This window comes from Aedes aegypti, chromosome 3 (assembly GCF_002204515.2).
Source record: "Aedes aegypti strain LVP_AGWG chromosome 3, AaegL5.0 Primary Assembly, whole genome shotgun sequence".
Classification (NCBI taxonomy): Eukaryota; Metazoa; Arthropoda; class Insecta; order Diptera; family Culicidae; genus Aedes; species Aedes aegypti.
In genome coordinates, this window is record NC_035109.1 from 187928076 (window position 1) to 187951489 (window position 23414).

The window sequence follows — 23414 nt, forward strand, 5'->3', positions numbered from 1 at the left end:
TGGATCATCAGTCAGAAGTGCTAATATTCGGTATTTAGAATCAACAATCAAGAAAAATGTTTTCCAAAAATGAATTCATACTTAATCGAAGCGTACGAGCATATTATATGATATAACATTTGAATTTTACCACCTGTGGGAGCTTATGAATGCTGATGGCACTTCTTACAGAAAACGACATAATAATGATAGCTGTGTGGTACCAACTAAACATTTGTCAAAAACACCGTTATTTAGCGGTTGAATGTTGTGCTTAACATTGCAAATGGTAGAAGACAAATAGTATAACATGTCAAAAATATGTTTTACGTCAAAGTTTATGTTTTGAGTGAGTTATCCGATGTTGAACGCCATAGTGATCCGTTACTGTGGGTGATCCGTAACTGTGTGGGCATGGTATATAGCAATTTTAGATCACACTCAAAATTTCTTGTACCTTAAACCTAAGAAACATGCATCAAAACAAAGGCGTCACTGTATATGGGATTTAACATTGTGACAGCATTGCTGTTCTGTCAAACACACAAGGCTACGGTGGCGGTATATATGTTTCCATAGCGGTCGTTTTGGTTATTTTAATGATCCATTGAAAAACATTCGGATTTTAATCAACTTTTCTATTTCTATGTTAACTGAGCTTTCATAATTTAATTCATGTCGAAAAAACTACATGTTATAGGGTTATAGTTTGATTCATAGATAAAAGGTTTGAAAAATTGTGTTTTAAGTAAAGAGAACTTTGAGTATAATGAAAAATGTTTATTCTCGCAAAAATGTTCATTAGAGTGCTTAAACTATCAACAAATATCATATTTCATCGCATGGAATGGTGTTGCATTGTAGACTTAGTGCCAAAAAGCATACTAGGTAAAACTAGGAAGTGCCTTTAACTCAATAATTTAATATATACCGTCTATTTTGAGAACTTTCAAGTGTACGTTCATTTTGAACAGTGTTTGCATCTTTTGCTGTAGGCATTTTGAAAGACAATCCAATAAGTGAATATATACCGTATCAAAGTTAGAATTATCTGTATGTTTTATCGAGTATTAAGTATGAATTTGGGGCCCAGATAGCCGTAGCGGTAAACGCGCAGCTATTCAGCAAAACCAAGCTGAGGGTCGTGGGTTCGAATCCCACCGGTCGAGGATCTTTTCGGGTAGGAAATTTTCTCGACTTCCTAGGGCATAGAGTATCTTCGTACCTGCCACACGATATACGCATGCAAAAATGGTCATTGGCACAGTAAGCTCTCAGTTAATAACTGTGGAAGTGCTCATAAGAACACTAAGCTGAGAAGCAGGCTCTGTCCCAGTGGGGACGTAATGCCAGAAAGAAGAAGAAGAAGTATGAATTTACATGTTAAAATAGGGGGTTCTTTAGTCAATTTTAGTTGTTGCAATTTTGAGTGTAATTAAAAAATATCTGTTTTACCTTAAACATGCTGTACAGTCAGCTAGAATTTTAATGCTGAAAAACTCTAATTAGTTGATTTCAATTCTGCTTTACAGGCCAATTGATTTATAAAATATGAGTTTTGGTGATTAGCAAAAAGCAAAAAGAAGCTTTCAATCTAAATCAAAGTTCCTCTTTCTGCTCAAACATTAGCACTGTTCTTGTTCAATAAAATTTATGTCTCAAAACTACATGTCGGTTTGATAATTGTTTTGAAGACACACAATTAAACAAATTAGATTTTTCTAATTTTTTTTGGAAAAATAAATTTTGAGTGTATCCAAAATTTACTATTCCTACCCAAAATATTCACTAGATTTCTAAAAAAAAAAAACAAAATAAAAAATGTTCGCTGGACAACTAAAATCAAATTAATGTCGAAAAAACTACATGTCATTGCTTTATATTTCGGTTCATAGGCGCAGTATTGTGAAAAACTTAATTTCTCATAATTCACGCTTGAGATTTTTCATGCGTGAGTTGTCAATCACGCAACTCAGCAGTCAAAAAATCATAGATGAGTAGGCTCACCTTTTTGACTCATTGTATCTCCACAGTTTACTCCCACACGGCAATAATTTCTTGTTAGTCTAGTGAAATTATAGTAATCCTTTCTAATGTAAATAACAACATTCGGGCTTCACGAGTTTTTGACGGGTTTTGGGATTGAATCATTTTTTACGGTCTGAGTTGATTGAGTGATTTTGCATCAAAATCTCAAGCGTGAGATTTGCGAAGCAAATCTGTAATGAGTTTGCTCTCACGGGAGAGCGTATTGATTGAGATTTGAGTGTGAGTCTATCAACACTGCATAGGTGGACTGTTAAGAAAAAATGTATTTCTTTGTTCTTCTCAGTAATTTAAATAGGGTCCTAAAGCCCTGTCCCAATTTTAGTGACAAACGCTTAAGTTTAGGCCAAAAACACATGTTTACTCAATTTTCTAATGTTTTCCGTTGGTTTAAGCCCAAAAAACATTTTTTTTAGTTTTTGTCACATCCTTTGGCTTAAACTCAAATTTTGGGTGTATTTTGTTTTCCGTGTCCCTTACGAAATGTCAGATAGGAACAACCCCAGTGGTGGAACTAAAACCCCTGTGGTGTTTTTGTCGACTAAGCGAACGTCAAACATGATCAAAAGTGTCAAGGTTCATTTATGGACCAAATTTTTAAATTAAAGTTTAAACATGATATAGCCATTATTTGAGCGGGAAAAATTGCTAAAGTAGTTAGAGTAACATGCTCGTTCGTGTTATTAAATGAAAACAAGATTTCATTAAAAATTTTAGGACCCAATTGTAAGTGAAATCAAAAACTGCTTAAACATTTTCACTGTACTTATACAAGCAAATTTATATAGGAAAAATGTTAAAAATAGCTCATAGAAAAAAATCGCAGAAGAAAGTTTTGAACTTAGACGTTCATAATAAAAGACAAAATTAACCTAGATCAGTTTCAAGCAATCTTGATTAAAACAAAAGGGCTCAAAATGTAGTGCAACTTATTTAAAACACTTTGTAGAAGATACCAATCTTCTATCATACATATCCAAAGCACTAGATGTTCAGTTATCGAAATTAGCGACCTATCAAAATTTACCTCGTTGGGAATGCTTGAATTAGTTGTTTACAAATAAACAAGTTATTCTTCTAATTATATACGATTCTTAGAATCTGATAAACTTAAAGCAGTGACTTTTTCAGTAACAAAATTTATGTAAGTCCAATTGGCCTAGGGGAAATTTGAACACCCCTAGGAATTGTTTTTTTTTTCATTCGACATGAGATACGTGAAAGAATTTCGAAAATCGGTTGAGCCATCACTGAGATATAGCCGAAAACCCATATAGATGTTTTTGATCCCGGGTATCCGCGTTACATTTTTGATCGCGGGGCTCCTAGTGTTAACTAAGAACTTTCTTTCCCTAAACTGCCATTTTCGCATTCGTATATCGTGTGGCACGATGATAGTTTATGCCCAGGGAAGTCAAGAAAATTTCCATTACGAAAAGATCCTGGACCGACTGGGAATCGAACACAGACACCTTCAGCATGGCTTTGCTCTGTAGCCGCGGATTCTAACCACTCGGCTTAGGAAGTCCCCCTGACTATAATAAACTTATTCATTATTTTAAACATTATTGATTTTACTTTAGCAGTGTTGCCAGCTACCATATCATTTTGAACTCTTCATGAAAAATTGGATAACAGTTGAAAAGTTTTCTTATCGTGCTGCCGTCTATTATTGGATTATATTGCTGTTTGCATTTGAGGTGCAAATCTTGACTAAATGTCCTCCAAATGCGGTAACACAAACCAATCAAAGGACTCCTAACAACGATTATCTAAATCACCGCTGACCTAGCTAGAAAAGCCTATCTTTGACATCGCATTTCTTGTGGAAAATCTTACGTTTGGTGGTCCCGCATTTGATATTTGCGTTTCAAACACACAAACACAGCAATAATGACTTAAATGGTAATTTTGGAAAGTTGCTCCATGCTCTCATCTTTGCCGAATATCTCAAATCAGTATTTCCACATCAAGACATTGTATTTTTCTAAAACATAATTATAGTTCTAATTTGATCTACGACCGTTCTTTTTATGACCCCCGATAATGGCCAAATAATAATAATAATAATGGTCAAAGTGAAACGGAGGTGAGGTAATTTCGCATCTAATGAGAGAATAATCCAATTTTCCCAAGTTTTGTACTTGGTCCCCTCTGACTTAACGCCGACCAATTATAGTTCTGATTTTATTTACGACCGTTTCTTTTTACGACCCCGATAACAGTCCCGAGTTATGTAGAAAATCAAATATAGGTACCGTAAATTCGGGTGAAATTGATCAGTAGGGTGAAATTGATCACTGTGTCACTCGATTTTATTTCTTCCTAATGGAGCACAAATATCAATGTAACCTGCAGTGAATGAACGTTGTTTGTCGTAAGTATGTCCAAATTGTGTGTTGTGAAGTTTTTTGCGTTCAAAAATGTTTATTTATATGAAAATAATGTAAAATTTCAAAATCTTGTACAATGCAGTGTTCACAAACATCAATGAACTTCTAGTTTTAGACAAGGATTTGGACATGGTTTGTGAGGATACTAATGATATATTCCCAAACTAGATTTCATAACCAAAACTCGTACCAATTCGTTGATTTCATTGAAATAATTGAATTTCTGTAATATATCAAGAAATTCCTTAGGAAATTGCATCCATTTAGGCGTTTTTTGCGTTATTCTTGAAATTTAAACATTCATTATTTCTATAAATATTGTATTGTTAAGAATTTGGCAAGCATATTCGGATTCAGGGAGCTCAAATTTATTATGTAAAGTTGTTTTGAAAACTAACAATAATGGCATTGATAAGTGATCAATTTCACCCCGAAATGAGATCTCAGGATTTTTCATTTTAAACATATTTTTTAGCACTAAAATTACATTTGTTAGAAAATTTCGGTACTTGAGTCAATGAGGCTCACCTTCATACTTGTTTTCCTGCATTCAGTTGTTTGGCATTGTCAACATAATAGATATCAGACAAGAAAAACCTTGAAAAGTGATCAATTTCACCCGAAATTACGGTACCCATATTTACGGCGCACTGGCCAAATCTACCATAATCCAATATTTTCTTCAGAACATCAATTTTTAGAATCTTAGTGCTATGAGCTCAAATGAGTTTACAAATCGGTATGACAATTTACTATTAACGCAAAGTGCTCCACTAACGTACACTGTAGTAAATGTGCAATTTGCTAGCGAGGCTTTTATGAGAGCGCAAATCATATTATATGGCCATTTGCAACGCCCTCCATGTACGTACCAACAAAACCTACTAGTAGGAGGAATCGTTTTGGGTGTAACAAATTTCATTAAGCACCATCACAAAAGCGTACGTTCCGAAATATAAAAATAGCTCTCGTTTTGAGCAAAATCATCCGACCCATCCAGCCGGCCAATACAACAAGAGCTAAAACTGACAGACCCTCCCACCTCTCAACAGGTTAGGACTATCATTTCGTGGTACAGCATTTCTAAAATGAATAAAAGATTCCGAACACCATCAACGACGACAGACCGGAAATAAACATCAACAAGCCGGGAACTGTATCTTACCTCTCCACTGCTCTGTGCACATAATAAACACTACGGTTTCACTCTTTAGATTGCATGCTTCACTGTATTGACTCGCTTTGACAGCCGGTTTTACTGCACCCAGAACATATAGCTGCAATAAGCATGAGTTGTCGTTACAATTTTACAGGTGCATGTTGGCTTTCCGTAACGTTTTTTCCTCTATGTTGGTTTCGATTCGAAACATGAACATATTTTTTATAAATTATAAATTTGTGGAAGAATACTTACAGGAATTTCTGGGATATGTGCAGCTCAACTTCTTGGGAAATCTTTCGTTGAATTCAAGAGTTGTTCAAAGATAAACGTCCGAAAAAAGTTAGTAGTTTTATAAAAAATGTGTTTTTTGCCCTAGCAAATTAATCCCTGAAAAATCCTGGTAAGCATTTCAGGAATGCATGGAAAATCCAGGCGATAATCGTCAGGAAAATTTTTCACGTTCTTAAACAAAACGCTGGAAAAAATCCTGGAGTCGCATCCTGGAATGTCAACAACAATTCTGCGAAAATCCAAAAAATAAATTTTGGAGTTGTTTAAAATGATTCATCTGGGTTAATTTTTGGAAGAATCCCTAAATAGAATCCACTAAAAATTGTTGCCAGGAGTGATTTCTGAAGAAATATACAATGGTGGTTATTCAAGAAAAATCTTTACAAGATCCGTGAAGTATTCTTAACAAAATGTATAAGGAGATCTTTGGTAGAAGCGCGAAGTTTTGCGCTCTAAGATACATGTATCAAAAGAGTTTCCAATGACGAAAATAGTTCAACAAGATGATAGCCAGAGAAAATGTTTGAAAAATGTGTTAGCATTGCACTTAATTTTAACATTTTTTACCCTTAGTGATTAAGGGGATCATGGACCCTTCTACCTCTCTTGGCTATGCCCATGGATATAAGTAAAACATGGCAGATCTGTGGATGCCCATAAACCACTCGTAAGAACGCTGTCATATTTATTCCTGTTCACGTATCCCTGATAGCAATGACCCACTTTTCTCTCAAAGCGTGTTCCACCAGCGCCTAAAGGCAGTTGTTTGAAATGTTACAGAATTTCCCATCATGCAAGCAGACAGCTGAGCAAGATACGGAAGCATTCACACAAGAACTGATGACTTACCGATTCTCCTGTCGCAAGCTTTGGTCGCCTAGCAGAACTTCGGTGCCTCCCCTTGATATGTTGCTGTTCGTTTCATACGACGACTCTTCCTGTAGTTCGAGTTCTCCTTCGGATAGTGTGGCCAGCTGTATGATGGAGAAATGGACGGAGTTTAGAAATCTGCACCCAATTGCACACCGGTCATGGATGAGTGTTAGATACATATAAAGAGTGATTAGATTACCTCTCGCTTGGGACCGTGACCGTTTGCGATAATCGGATTGGTTAGATTACTGTAGTAACTATTACAAGAACTGTTACCAGCACCAGTTTTACTAATATTGCTATTGATGTTGTTGTTTATTAGACTATGGTTTACGTTAATAATGTTGTTGTTGATGGAATTATTGTTGTTATTGAGATTGAATTGTTGCTGTTCGTTAGATTTGGGTGTGGCCGTAGATGGAGTTGCTCTAAAAGTAGACGATGATGCTACGCTTGGTGTCACAATGCTAGTAGATACAGAAGATATATTATTTTGCTGGCGAGATGTTGACGGTGGAACATTCGAATATAAACTGGTGTTGGAGGATTGAGGTGCAGTTGATTGAATTTGATTAGTATTTGGCTTTGCGCCAGCGTTGAAGTTGATCACATTTTGAGCACTTTTTATGGCAGCCGACCCAGCCACCGGATTAGTAGCAGTCGTAGTGGCGGTAGTTGGTACATTACCTATCGGTTTGGTTGTATTATTGTTATTTGTTGCAACTTGTTGAGAGCTGGATCCAGTCGAATAGTTGGTCTTTGTTCCCGCTGTCACCGTAGTGCTAGTATTGGTCACAGATACGGTGTTGTTCGATAGCGATGTTACGTATATTGGCGAGGCTTCCTTGAGAAAACTCAAATCTTGCGTTGTACCCCCTTTGGCTTGACTCTGTTGATTGAGCTGCAAAGAAGAAAATGAAAATATTAAAAAATTTTATCAAAGATATTTGAATCTTGAGATAAATAACGGCAACATAACAAAAAGGCCTGAAATAAGGTATTTGAAACCCCAATATATTTTTGTTATAAGTTCTGACTTTGAAGTACAGTCGAAGCTTGTTATAACGACAGAGTTCTTATTGATCCTTCGACCTTGACGCTTGCTCCTGGGCAGTACGTCAAGAAAGCCCGAGCAGTCGACAGTTTTCTTTCCCTCTCGTGTCGCGCGCTTATTTTTTCTGAGTGCCGAGCAAACGAGTGAAGCTGAAAGTGGATTGTGGCTGGTCAATCAAGGATGAAGGATCAATTGGTGAGCTCGTTTCATGCTACTATTTCTAATCAATAAAATGTGTATGACTGCACATTTAATCGTTACAACGGTGGGACGTAAATATGATTTTTCAACAAACTATGAATGGTTCGTCACTGTGAGTGTCAACATAAACTCTGATTCATGAATTATTCATGTTTAACTTTTTTTTTTCAAAACATCCCTTCCTTTTTGTAATTAAAAAAAACTTTGAATGGTTCGACACTACAAGTGTAGACATACGAAAAGTTTACTTTAGTCAACAAACTTTGAATCGTTTGCCACTGTAAGTGTCGGCATAAGAGTGTTCTATGATGTTACAACCAATCGAGTTTTTTTTATTTCTTTTCAAATAGGTAAAATATAATAGCACATGCTTTCGTCCTGACAGCTGTAGGAATGTTACATTTAGGTATTTGTTCAACAAACTTCGAATGGTTTGTCACCTCGAGTGTCAGCATAATTTTCCTCTACATATTGTTCATATCAAATGAAAATATTATATTTACATATAAGCATGTTTATATCTCACAATCAATTATTTATCATGGTCTAATCCTTATCAAAGTGAATCCTGTGACCCAACGATCCTCCCCATTAACAAACATCCCTCCCAGTAACCTTTGTGGACATGCAGAGGCAAACACGGTCTCCAAATAGCATAGGTTACACACTAACATTCCTTCCCCCAATCCCACCTGACTGCAAGGACGTGGCGCCGTTATTGACCCTGTATAAATAGAGGCACTGAATTATGTACACTGAAGAAGATTATAGCCAATCGCAGCCGAACTTCTAGTTGATTCTTTGTGCATTTTCACTGGCTTCGGTCAATCACGGAATAGCAACCATTGATATGTGTAGTCAGTCTAAGCTAAGCTAAGCTAGTCGAAGCTTGTTATAACGACATCGCAAGGGATCGTCGTAATAGAGAAATGTCACTATAGAGAACAGTTATAACATCAAAATATTTTTCAAGTGACCGAAAAATGTCGTTATAGAGAGCTTTTGTCTCTATAAAAGTTGTCGTTGTAACGAGCTTCGACTGGTTTTGAATATGGCTCAGTGATCTGATTGAATACCTCAAAGGTATATGGCTCAAATCGGTTGCACAGTTTGCATGCTACTAAGCAGTGCTCATCGGTGTGAAGAAAATTAAACTTATGCATATTTCTTTTTTTTTGGGATGCTCACTATTTAAACAAATATTCACTCTGCATATATTTCATTAAAAAATACATAACATAAAACAGCATTTCAATTTGTTGTCTTGTGTTTGCTAATCTTGAATAATACCTGAGAGATTTGAGATCCTTGTAAGAATTTCTAAAAACATTGATTCCAGAGGTGTTATAGTTATAGTGTTATATTATAGTTATAGTGAAAACCTCACTAATAAAAAACCTTCGGGAGTCCTTAACATCAAATAACACTATCTCAGCAAATTAAAACTTTTAGAGCAAAAGTTGGGTCATTTTGTATGTACTGGGCAATTTTGGGTTTTGTTCAGTAGCCCCATTATTTGGATTCTGAGATTAAATTCATATTTTCAACAGCTTAGCTTAGCTTAGACTGACTACACATATCAATGGTTGCTATTCCGTGATTGACCGAAGTCAGTGAAAATGCACAAAGAATCAACTAGAAGTTCGGCTGCGATTGGCTATAATCTTCTTCAGTGTACATAATTCAGTGCCTCTATTTATACAGGGTCAATAACGGCGCCACGTCCTTGCAGTCAGGTGGGATTGGGGGAAGGAATGTTAGTGTGTAACCTTTGCTATTTGGAGACCGTGTTTGCCTCTGCATGTCCACAAAGGTTACTGGGAGGGATGTTTGTTAATGGGGAGGATCGTTGGGTCACAGGATTCACTTTGATAAGCGATTAGACCATGATAAATAATGATTTGTGAGATATATACATGCTTATTTGTAAATATAATATTGTCATTTGATATGAACAATTTCTATGTAGTGGAAAATTATGCCGACACTTGATGTGACGAACCATTCAAAGTTTGTTGAACAAATACCTAAATGTAACATTCCTACAGCTGTCAGGACGAAAGCCTGTGTTATTATATTTTACTTATTTGAAAAGAAACCCAAAACTCGATTGGTTGGAACATCATAGAACACTCTTATTCCTATGCCGACACTTACAGTGGCGTTCAAAGTTTGTTGAATAAAGTGAAACTTTCGCAAGTCTTCACTTGTAGTGTCGAACCATTCAAAGTTTTTTTTTAATTACAAAAGTAAAGGTAAAAAGGGGTGTTCTGTTCTGAAACGAGCTCACCAATTGATCCTTTATCTTTCACTGTGCAGCCACAATCCACTCTCAGCCTCACTCGTTTGCTCGGCTATATAAAAGCACTCAGAAAAAAAAGGTGCGCGACCCGAAAAGGAAAAAAAAAAACTTGGCTTTCTTGACGCACTGCCCAGCAGTAAGCGTCAAGGTCAAAGGATCAAAAAGCACTAACCGATCACGCCACTTTTTCACTTACTAGACCGACGCGCGACATGTTTGATCCTGCCCTCGTCGCTGGCCCCCGTAGGAGCAAGCGTCAAGGTCGAAAGATCAGACAGAACTAACCGATCGCGGCACTTTTCATTTACTCCAACTGATCACGCCACTTTTTCACTTACTAGACCGACGCGCGACATGTTTGATTCTGCCTTCGTCGCTCGCCCCCGTACACAGTTAAAAATAATGAAGATTACACGTCATGTAAACTTCACTTATGCGATGTAAACATGACGTCATGTAAATTTAAGTCTGGAATCATGTAAATTTGTGTTATATGTCACGCAATCACGCAGGCTCCTGCTGGATTACATGACATATGATTAAAGTTTACATGACATATCATGTAAATATCCATTATATACCACGCTCCAATTATGTGCATTATATGTCTCAGAAATTTACACGTTTCGTTCGAACTGTGTAGGAGCAAGCGTCAAGTCGAAAGATCAAACAGAACTCGAGATTAAATTCATATTTTTAACAATATATAAATTGGCACATAGAAAAAGACCGGAATAAGATTCTCATTATCAAAGTTCTAATAATTTATTTTTAAATTTTTGATTCCGTTGAAAATCATGGAAGGAAGGATAGGAATCCTAGAAAGCTTACGATGAATCTTCTCTGGAATCTTTCACAATCCTCACATAATGGTCACAGTATCCTCTTAAGATTCTCATTGGATTCCTCGCATGATTCACATAAGATTCTTCACGAGATTCTCATCAGAATTTGTTCATGATTTCAATCAGAAATCATCATAATCATTGCCATTTTGATATCACATTTCTCGCAGGATTTTTATCAGAAATCATCCAGTATTGTCACCAGAAATGGTCCAGGATTTTTATCAGAAACCTTCCGGGGTTTTTATCAGAAACGTTTCAGGGTTCTTATCAGAAATTTTCCAGGGATTTCATTAAATGCCTTCTAGCATTCTCGTCAGAATCCATTCATGATTCCCATCTGCTTTATTCAAGATTCCTATTAGAATCCATTCAAGATACTTATTGAAATTGTTTAAGGATTCGTTCAAGGATGCTCCCTGTATAAAAAGGATTTTAAAAATAAATTTATGATCTTTCGAAATCAAGAAGTGAAACTTTGTTACTAAGCATAAGTTCCGGCGTAATGTTCGACCGTATTCTAAAGACTATTATTTAGCTTCCGATAAATTTACTTCTACGCAACAGATATATTTTAGATTTCTCATGATGAGAGCAGTGGCGTAGCTAGATTTTTCGGAGCCCGGTGTGGAGTCATATATGGGGGCCCTTTAAAATAGGGGTGTGTGTCGCTTAGCTAACATATAATAATTGCAATGCAACAAGTCAAGTTATAGAATTGTGCTCATCTAGTTGTTCAAGTGCCTTAAAATATGAACTTTAGAGACATCATTTCAGGAAAACGTGACCAAATGGTGACTGAACATAAACCACGTTTTAATAAGGATTCCTCAGAGAATTCATCCAGACATCTCTCAAAAAAGCTTTATAAATATTTCTGTGGGAATTTTCATCAGAATGTAATTTAGGTATTTGCTTGAAGTCATTGTAATAGATGAACGAATCTTCAAGCAGATACCTAAACTACATTTCATCCGAACATTTCTTCAGAAGTTTATTATGCAATTCCTTCACAAATTTCCTAAGGAATTCTTTCCAGATTTTGTTCGAAATACCTTTAGGAATTCATCTAGATATTCTTCAAAGGATACCCTCAGAAACTTAACCAAGGATTTCAAAAAATATTTGTTTGAACATTCCTTAAAGAAGTGATGTTTCTCGGAACTCATTCAGCGATTCTTCCATGGATGTCAGAAATTACTGCAGAGAAATTTCTGGAAGTTTTTTTTTTTAAATCTACTTTTGTGTTCATTAGCTTTTGAGATTCATTAGATTTTCTTTAATATTCCAACTGGAAACTTGTTTAAAGCTGCCTTGGGTGGTTTGTTCCAAGTTTCCCTTAAGAATTCTTCAACAGGTTCTATTTTATCAGACAGTTAAAAAACAGGAGCTGCTGAGGATTTCTCAAAGAATAAGGAGTGTATCGAAAAGTAGTCGTAAACATTCAAAACGGTATATCCCAGAGCATAGTTTATCTTTTCAAAAGTTTTTTTTTCATGCAAATCTTCATAATGTCATCAAGTTTTGAAGCAATTAAAAAAACATATTGAATAATATTAATGTAAATTGTCCAACTTAATGTAAATACAACAAGGTTTATAAAGAATAGAAAATATAATCTTGCACAAAATTACATTTTTGAAGTGTCTTTTGAAGATTCGTTGATTTGTATTGAACAAAATTTATATCAAACAAAATAAGATGAAAAGCTTATTCTATCGGAAAATATGTTTACTTCATACGTGCTGATTTCAAAAAAATAAATTATTGCTCAACTATTGGAATAAGGTCGGTTTTAGAAAGTCTTTTTTGTATAATCAACTTTTGAAGTTCTGTCATATACAGCGGTAATTATATAGAGTACCATATTTTGCTTACGTCATTTCATAAATATGCAAAGAAGCTTTTTCAATGAAAAACTTTTTTTTTATTCATTCCAACTGTTTGATATTACCATTAACATGTTGAAGGAAAAAAAAAATTAAAAAACTAAGTCCTTAAACATCGACTTTTTTCGATATCTGTATTTGCTGTCAAAAGCTTGTTAATGTATTTTATATAACAATATTATATTATAATATATTTTTTACTTTCAGTTGTGGATATATAACCATAAACAAAAATATTTTGTCCTTAAAATTAAAACATTTTTTAACATATCAATTTTTTCAAAGGTCTGCAAGATTTTTATCGTTATCTGTTAGTAATTTGGAAAATTATCATACAAAATGCCCCTTTATTGAAACAATATCATCGTATCATAATTTTTAAATACATTGTAAAGTATTTCTGATCAAAAAAATGTTTGTTCAACCCAATATTTTTAGACTGTTTTGAATGTTTGCGACTACTTTTCGATACACTCCTTATCCCTTAGTAGATAATGGAGAATATTTTCAGAAAAAAAATGGGAAATTCCTGAAAAAAATCCGGCAGAAAAAGCTTAACTAAATCGTAAGGAATCATGGAGAAAAACATAATACACTCCTACAAAAGAGAAAATTTTTGAAAATTTCCGGGTTTCTTCTGAATTGTTAATAAAGTGTTGGATAAATCTCAAGAAAAATTGAAGAATCTATGAAGAATAAAAAATATTCATGGAATTTTTGAGAAAACTACAATTATTAATCTAAGAGAGTAATTCTAAACAAACTGAGAGAAAAATTTTTGCAAGCATCTTTATAGAAAATCCTGTAAGAATTTGCGGAATAACCCCATTATTGGACTGCTGAACGAATTCCTAGACCAAATTCATAGGAAATTTATCTAAGCATATCTTGAGGAATCATTTACAAATTTTTAAAACGAATTTCTGAAAGCATCGCTAGAAAAAATTGTATATCAGAGAGATCCCTGAACAAGTCTTTGTTCCTGAAGAAAGCTCTAATTGATTCACTTGACATAATCCTGATAATCTTCAAAAAGGGATTCCTTAAACCTGTGAGTGCTTTGCGAAGGCCCAAGCAGTCCAATTAATTTTTCGCGCGCTCAGAGTGCTCTTTCGTTTGGTTTCATTCGCTTGGCTAGTGCTTTGCGAACGCCCAAGCTGCCCATTTCATTTTTCGCGCGTTCGGAGTGATTTTATATTCCTGCTTATACTTATGTTGACGCTGAGATTGTGACTATTCAGGAGAGGATGGATTACCAACTGGTGAGCTCGTTTCATGATTGTAATAACACATTTGTATCATAGCATGTGTTTTTTTATGTATTTGTTGAACAAACTATGGAGGTTCGTCACTTTAAGTGTTGGCATAAGCGCTAATCCATGTTTTATAAAATTTCGAAATTCAAACCTTCGAATAGTTCGATGTTTAAGATGTCGACGCATTGACCTTTTAAACACAGCCCTCCCACTAACATAACTACTTCCCGTGACAACCATGAAGATGCATAGGTATACTCGGTCTTTAGTAACAATGGATGTCACACTACTATTCCTTTCCTTCCACGATGACCGTAAGGACGTGGCCGACGCCGTTATTGACATTACTAATTTCAGAGTCCTCGAAAATGTACATTGATGATGGTATGCTACTCCCAAGCTACAACTGTTGGTTCCATGTACAATTTCGATTATTCTGGTTAGTCACGGAGTATCAACTACGAATTGTACGGTCATCAATGCTCATGCTCAAAAATGAATTCCTTAAGGTGAAGAAGAATTGAGGCCAAACCTTCAGCTCAAACGGGTGTTCGGTTCTTCAGATTTGTGCTCTTGAAAATTTGAATTTTGGCTTCGATTCATCTTCACCTTAAACCTGTGAAATAGTAGTAGACGCCTCTGGTATTTTAAGAATTCATTTGTATTCATCTCAATGCGAAAAATGAAAAAAAGTGACTTCAGATACTGTTTTGTGTAACCCGTGTGACTTTAGAGACCTTGGTTCACGTTATCGAAAAATGCTTTGCTATTTTTCAAGAATGTCAATATATTGAGTACAAACATTCATTTTTCATCAACATTCATTCATTTCAAACATGGGGACCGGCTTGCTTCAGAATATGGCTTATAAATAAATGTTTCCAAACCAGTTCATTGCTTCTTCAGGCGCAAGTAATAAAAGGGCCCCCGGATATTCGATGATCAAGGTGACGATGCATTGAAGCCAAACCTTGAAATTTCAAGAGCACAAATCTAGAGAACGAGACAACCGTTGGTGCTGAAAATTTAAACTCACTGCACTGGTCACTCGCTGGTGGTGTCCAATCGATCAAATTCTCAGCGCGAACGGTTGTCAGGTTCTCTAGATTTGTGCTCTTGAAAATTCAAGGTTTGCCTTCGATGTATCTTGACCTTAACAGAATAATGTGTATTTGAATCCAAAAACATATTACCAATCCAGGTCCCCTTCAAACCTGATCCTCCCTGTCTATGTACATTTGTGTTTGCTAAGACCGAATATCTACTGCTATGAAAAGATTTCATCGTGATTTCGGAGCCCCTAGCCCGGCTTACTTTGGCATCCTCAAATCATTTATATAATCTAAGGATTTCAATGGAATGTAGCATATTAGGATATCAGAGTTATTTTGTTATCCTGTGTTTTCCATCGGCTTTTGAATCAACTCTCTATAACTCAATACTGAAGAAACCATCGAGCTAAAGAGGCATCGAGTTATAGCATACATAAGTCCAATGCAAGTGCGTTCCAAGGGATCACAGAAACCAGCTTTTACTATGATTCTCTAACTCTATATCTAGTTTAGAATATCGAGTAAAGGGGAGCTGCTGATTGTATTGTCAAAATGTAGGGTTATTTCCAAAAAGGCTTGATAACATTATTTTCACGAGTATATCTGCCTTTTGGTACAGTATACCAACTGTACAATGCACCATTTGAAAGGCAGGCATTGCGTACCATTGATGTTTAGCGTACATGAAAAAATAACATAGACCCTGTTGAGTGGTCCTTAGCCTCTAACCCAGCAACACTTATCCTAATGTGGCCTACTTTTATATAAAAAATCAAAGTGTAAAATTTATTTATTACACCTCCAAATTTGTTTATTCGCAGTACCAGAAGCTACTTCCCTAGGTATAACTTTTGTGTATCTATAAAAGGAAATATTGTTATATCTTTTGTATTGGTTGGAGAACCTTTAAACCAAAATGGAAGAAATTAATCGACTACATTGCCATCTATGGTCGAAAATGAAATTGGAACAGTTTTTCTCATATATTTGTTTGATATTCTCCATAGAAACTTTAAGCTTTTCTTAAACCTCCTCCTCCCCTTGAGTTGATTTCGCACAAATTTGTACAGTAGCTTCTTGTGACCTAATTAAGGAATATGGGGAGTGTAACTAAGGATTATATGGTTTGATCATTGCAAGGAACGATAATTAGAACTTGCGCAAATAAGCAATTGTGTGACACAAAAAATAACAACTGTGCAATGTTTCAGCTCGGATGGTACTGTAACTTTGGGTGAAATTTATCATTTTTATCTGTTTTCTATAATGTTACCAATTGTCCAAAATACCGTGATTGTCATACAGATGTGATTTTAGTGCTGAAAATAGTATCTAAAATAAAAAAAAAATCAAGTGATCCAATTTTTGGGTGAAATTTATCACTTGTCGAAACAATTATTGTTAGTTTTGAAAACATCTTTACTTACATAATTTGGGCTTTCTGAATCCAAATATGCTTGCAGAATTCTTAACCAATGCAAGATTCAGGGAAATAATAACTAAATAGATTTCAAGAATATCGCAGAAAACGCCTCAATGTTGGCAATTTCCAATGGAATATTTTTATATCTATCAAAAATTCAATTATTTCAACAAAACAAGCAAAGTGATACGAATTTCGCCAATAAAATCTTTTTTTGGGGATATATTTTAAGTACCCTCACAAAATTCAGGTTGATGCCATCTCCAAATCCTTTTTCAAAACTAGAAGTTTATAGATGTCCGTCAATACCACATCGAACACGATTATGGAATTTTACATTGTATTCATAGAAATTAACATCATTTAACTCACAAAAAACTTCACAACATAAAATTCGACAATAGCTAAGACAAACAATGTTCATTTACTTTAGGTTGCATTGATTTTTGTGCTCTATTAGTAGGAAATTAAATCGTGTAACACGGTAATCAATATCACCCTATCGAGGTGAACCAGCCACGGGCTGAAAGCCTCGTTAATAAAGACAATAATAATAATAATAATAATAATATCACCCTAACCGACCAATTTCACCAGAATTAACGGTAAATGCATATTGCATACCCAACCACTTACAAAGCAACTACCTATCAATTTCGTAGGTGAACAGGCCAACAACCTGCCACAGGTCTTTTCAAACGTGTTTTAATCTAACAGAAACAGAGTTAGTTAGCAATACTAAATCGATTTAAATTTGGGAGCTTTGCCAAAAAAAAAATGAGGAGTGACACATTTTAAACATCACAAGTATGTTTCAATGTCCAAATATCGCCACGAACAATCCTCAGATAAAGAGCAACATGCTCTTCGAATCCCTGCTCCCTTTGCATACCGTTATTGGTTGTCGTTCACACAATGCAAGAAAGCGACTAATAAACTTGTCTGTAACCTCTCATTATGTCTAGACAATTGAGACCGAAGTTTATGAATACATTATCACGAGAGTGTCGTTCCTGCACTACACACGGGCACTTAAGATAAGTGGAGTGCACCGAACGGCCGTACGTTGAGCCTAGTGCTAATCCGACACATCCAAGGCGTGGTAATGGGGAAAATGGTACAAAACAAATGGTTGCATCGAGTTGAAACCGTTTATAGGAGTTTCGCATGAATTTCGATGCTAGATTAACATTTGTTCTAAATATACAAGCATGGCCAGAACGAAAACAGACAGGTAAGGATGGTTCAATCTTGTAAATAAAAGCCAGGAAATATGGAATGTGCTCTGATGTCTCCAGGTTATTCATAGAAAAGCATAGAAAATGTTAGGTGTGGCATTTGGAACCATGTTCCTGCACCTTTGTTGGGCAGTTCCATACGGTGCGCGAGATGCTTCCCACTGATGTAGAGGGCATCGAGCTAAGGGTATTGTCTTTTGAAATATGTAGGAAGTAAGTGTGGAACCGTTTGATTTGGACGAATTCCATCCAGAATAAGATAAAATTATTAGAAAACGTTTCCGAAAATCTTTAATTTGGCTTCAATTTTACGTTACGTACCAGTATGGTTGAAAAAGTGTTTTCCATAGATAAATCGATCATTTTGATTCAAGAATAATTTCTGAAAATTACACATGTGATTTTGTATGAAATTTGTTTTAAAAACTCTAACTCCGAAACCGTTGATTTTAGAGGAAAATATTCTAGCAAGAAGTTTTAATTAAATTTTGAACTACAGGGGAAATATATAAAAAATATGGTAATATAAAAAATGATAATGAAACTTTAATATTAAATTACACAAAACCCCAATTTTAATACTGTTAAATTTCCACCATTTACCGTGATGCATCAAAATCCGGACGGGACCAATATCCGGACACTCAGATAATAATCATGTTTTTCACTGTTATTTTATGTGAATATAATATAAATTTTATATCTGAGTGATAATATGAATTATAAGGTCCCATATTTCCTTTAAAATCAATCTAGTAATCCTTGTAATAAAACAGAAAATAACAAAAATGACAAGCTTGCCCCCTTTAGCAGTCGTTGTTCATCAGTGCGAAAGGGCATAGCAAAATCAGTACCTAACGTATGAACATACTTTAATCATTGAAATAAAAGAAAAATGTGTCATTTAACGTTGTTATTGTGCTCTACTTTATACACAGCAGAAAAAGGCTTCAAGGATGTCATAAAAATTGCAAACTTGTGTTATTTTATGTGTATAAATGGCTATAAACCACTGTTTTCAATTCCGGACGAATAGTGTTTGCACTTAATGTTGTTAATAAGAAACTGTGTTCAAACGTAAAATTTAGAAGAAAAATAAATACACATTACATAAAGTAAAAAAAGTGCACAGAAAGTGGAATGAACAAAAATATTTGTGAATTTTCCTCCAATTACAGTAATGCAGTCAAAGACAAAGTGGCAAAACAGACTCAAATTTTGCAAAATAGTTAGCGCTCTTTTACATTTTACCGGGACATAAATTACGAGATATAGGATAAATAAGTGTGAATTTTCAGGTTTTCGGTTAATATATAGTACAAACTCCTTATAAATGTGCTAATATTGTAAATGTCCGGATTTCGATTCCAGCGTGTCCGGTTATTGAGCCCACGATTGAACATCTGTCCGGATTTAAAAACACGAAGAGCAATGTAAATTCACCGGTTTTGATGAATAAATCATAATAAATACTACAAAATATGTTACATTCATCAAACTTAGATCTCAATTGGTTAGTTTCAAAGCAAAACTTTTGAGAAACTGATCCAGAACATGTTGTAAATTGTGTTTGAATATATCGCTCGTCTTAAGCGTCCGGGTATTGATGCATCACGGTAATTTTGATAGGAAACAGGTATTTGAGACAATGATTCATTAGACTGATGTAAATTTTGAAATTTTTGCTCCCCTATGCTTAAACGGTTTCAATTATGATGGAAATCATTTTCCCAAAATTGGAAGTGATTTGGAAGAAATTTGGTTGTGCACAGGCCATTTGAAGTCTGTATGGAAATTACTATGGAAAAGGCAAAGCTTTTGTGTTCAGTCCTCTAACTGCTCGTACTAATAATTTATGGAAAAGTGAACAAACTCTACTCATGTGAAATCTTCCCAGCTACAACTTTGCCGAAGACCACATTTTGATGGGACTTAAGGATAATTTGTTATTAGTGATAACAAAGTCTAAATCATGCTGAGATGATAATTCAATTACTCTCAGAGCAACACTGCTGTTTTGCTGTAGCACATAGTAGCCTGGATTACTTTGATCTATCCTACCCGCCAGGAGCACCACTGTTGCCTGCCGAGCAGTGCAAAATGCAAACCCAGTTTTCGTTTAAGAATAGCAATTTATCCTTAAGTTTTAACAAAATGGTCTGAACACAAAAAGTTGGCGTTTTCCATAGTAATCTCCATATAAACTTCAAATGGCTTGTGCACAGTCAAATTTCTTCCGAATCATTTCAAACTTTGGGAGGATGCTGTTTACCATAATATAAATCATTTAAGCATAGCGGAGCCAACATTTCAAAATTTGCATCACTGTAATGATTTATCATAGAGACTTTTTGATAAAACTGCAACGTTTTTTTCTGCAATTGGTCGGCGTTAAGTCAGAGTGGACCAAGTTACATCTTTCATATTTTGAGAAAAATGGTCTAACGTTCTGTAATTTTTTAACTCGTTAAAATTTTGGTTCAATATTTCTACACATCTTTGTGTTACTTTCACCCAATATAATGTGAAGTGATAATCATGAAAAAACATAATCCAAACCTCTGATAAACCGATTTTTTTATGGACTATGTGTACTTGGTCCACTCTGACTGAACTAAAGATCACCGTTCAGTAAGTTGGTTCACTCTGACTGAACAATTTCTAGGAAAAAAAAAAAACAATTTAATGCTTGCAAGGTCAAACTGGGTGCATATCTCTAAGAAAAACAGATTATCAAGACCCTTCGACACCAGTATCGTAAATTCTTCAATAATCCATATCGTGAATCCCGAAATCAGTGGCATTTTGATAGCTTTATAACTAAGGTTTTGCAGTGTCAGGGCATTGAAGACCAGAAATATTCTAATATAAGTAGCAATATGATTTTTATGCTATTCTTGAAGTATTCTCTTACACCAAATCTTTAAAACTAGAAATAAAACCAGTAATTTTACAAACCTACGCTAACCCAATGATAAACCTCTCATAAGTCTAAAGTGGCCCACACTAGAGACGGTGTTGGAGAGCAACTGTCAAGTATCTCTTAAAATTTGTAATCATCATAATCAAGTACAATCCTCAACACATCAATAAACCTTCCACAAGTAGTTCTCAAGACAAGTTAAACTCACAATATGTATATCATGTTGGTTTGGCTAACGAATTTATAAATACTTCTTAATAAAATTATCAATCAATAATAAAACACAATCCAAATTAAAACATTTGTGATGATAACTTTCCGCTTTTTTCGATACCTACCTGTGTTTCGGTTGTCACGCTTATTACATCGTGAATATCATGCATGAAACACATTTGCATTTTCAGAAAAACATTTTCATCAATTTGGTGCCCGAAAATGTTGAACAATCCAGCATACATGGGTTCTCCCATCATGGCTCCCTTGCCAAAGCATAGATAATTACAATCATGGTGGTAGTTTTACTCAGCACCATCATAGAACCATGTTAAATTTTGCTGAACTCGGGCAGGCGTAACAAATATCACTTGAGAGTTCTTAGGCTTAAGGCGATCTTGATGTAATCTTCTCGATGAAAGTCATAAGATTCGTTCGTTTTATTAACGAGGAGCACATTTGACGTTTGTTTATTTACACTTTTCGTTTTTGAAGAAAAGCGTTCATGCTAGATTTTGTTACGGCATGAAATTTAAAGCTACAAAATTACTAAAGGTAAGTATTTCCAGCTGTGGATAAGTTCTTAATAAGGCCCAGATGTTGAGCAGAGAAAGCAATAGGGCATTTAACCACATTCAGAAGTCCACCTAGCAAGGAGGAGTCCATGCAGTGGTCCAGTTCCGCTCCTATATCATGGCCAAGGGGAGGAACACCACTGAAACTGGTTATTTGCGTTATTAGTAAGTTGTGCGCTGAGAGTTCAACAACGACTTCCGTGAAGAACAGATCGAAAATCCACGCAAGGATTCATACTACTACAATCAATTATGTACATATTAGTGCGTTGATTGATGGGAGAGAAATTTATGATGTTCTCGGCCAAGAGTTCTTACTTTCGCTAGAGCGCGTTCTTATAGATAAGTGCGAAAATTTCATAAAACTGATGCCAAGGTCACTTGTTCTTATTGAAAATGAAGTTTTGTGTGATGCATCCGAAGTGTTCTTGAAGAAGTATTTAAAACCAAAAACGGTTCAAGATCAGTTTTACTGGGTGAAAATCACTATAAAACCTAGAAGAATATGCAAATCTACGATAAAACTATCATAAAAATAAATAAAGCCAGTTAGAATCTAAATTGTTACTTTCCAAGTAGCAAAGTTAATTTTATGCTATTCTTGAAGTATTCTCTTACACCAATTCTATAAAACTAGAAATAAAACCAGTAATTCTATAAACCTACACTAACCCAACGATAAACCTCACATAAGACTAAAGTGGCCCATACTAGAGACGGTGTTGAAGAGCAGCTGTCACGCTTATTACATCGTGAATATCATGCACAAAACACCCGAAACGCACAATGCGCCTCGACAATATTGCATTTTTAGAAAAACATTTTCATCAATTTGGTGTCCGAAAATGTTGAACAATCCAGCATAAATGGATTCTCCCACCATGGCTCCCTTGCCAAAGCATCGATAATTACAATCATGGCGGTAGTTTTACTCAACACCATCGTAGAACCATGATAAATTTTGCTGAACATGATAAATTTTGCTGAACTCGGGCAAGCGTAACAAATATCACTTGAGAGTTCTTAGGCTTAAGGCGATTTTGATGAAGACAAACAGATCTTCTTGAAGATCGTGATAAGATTCGTTCGTTTTATTAAAGAGAAACGCATTTTGACGTTTGTTTATTTACATTTTTCGTTTTTGGAGAAAAGCGCTCATGCTAGATTTTGTTACGGCATGAAATCGAAAGCTACCAAACGACTAAAGGTAAGTATTTCCAGCTGTGGATAACTTTTTAGTAAGGCCCAGATGTTGAGCAGGGAAAGCAATCGGACATTTAACCACATCCAGAAGTCCACCTTGCAAGGAGGTGTCCAGTGGTCCAGTTCCGCTCCTATAGCATGGCCAAGGGGAGAAAGACCACTGGAACTGGTTAACTGGTTAACAATATTGTTTGCGTTATTAGTAAATTGTGCACCGTGAAATCAACAACGACTGCCGTGAATAACAGATCGAAAATCCATGCAAGGCGCCCCCTTAAATGATAGGATTCATAATACTACAATAAATAATGTATACATATTAGTGCGTTGATTGATGGGAGAGAAATTTATGATGTTCTCGGCCAAGAGTTCTTACACTCGCTCTACCCAGACAACCAGAATGTACATATAACGAAATCACCTTTTGCGTTATGCGATGCTTAAATGCGCAAAGTTTCACATATAAGATGTTGCGAAAAGGCCTTATGCGTACAAA

At 35.3% G+C, this 23414-nt stretch overlaps 1 protein-coding gene and 1 long non-coding RNA gene across 4 annotated transcripts in view; both read right to left on the reverse strand.

The window, feature by feature from the left end:
* The window catches only part of LOC5579140 (MAGUK p55 subfamily member 5-A), a 109018-nt gene extending 101605 nt beyond the window's left edge, over positions 1–7413 (reverse strand). The window contains exons 1-2 of the mRNA XM_021848679.1: positions 6944–7413; positions 6721–6845 (exon numbers count right to left, since the gene is read on the reverse strand). The gene's annotated coding sequence lies outside the window, so the exon portion shown is untranslated. The remainder of the gene's footprint in view (positions 1–6720; positions 6846–6943) is intronic.
* Positions 7414–7616: 203 nt separating this feature from the next.
* The window catches only part of LOC110677682, a 64644-nt gene continuing 48846 nt past the window's right edge, over positions 7617–23414 (reverse strand). For all 3 annotated transcript variants that reach the window (XR_002501129.1, XR_002501128.1, XR_002501127.1), the window contains one exon: positions 7617–7645. This is a non-coding gene — a long non-coding RNA (uncharacterized LOC110677682). The remainder of the gene's footprint in view (positions 7646–23414) is intronic.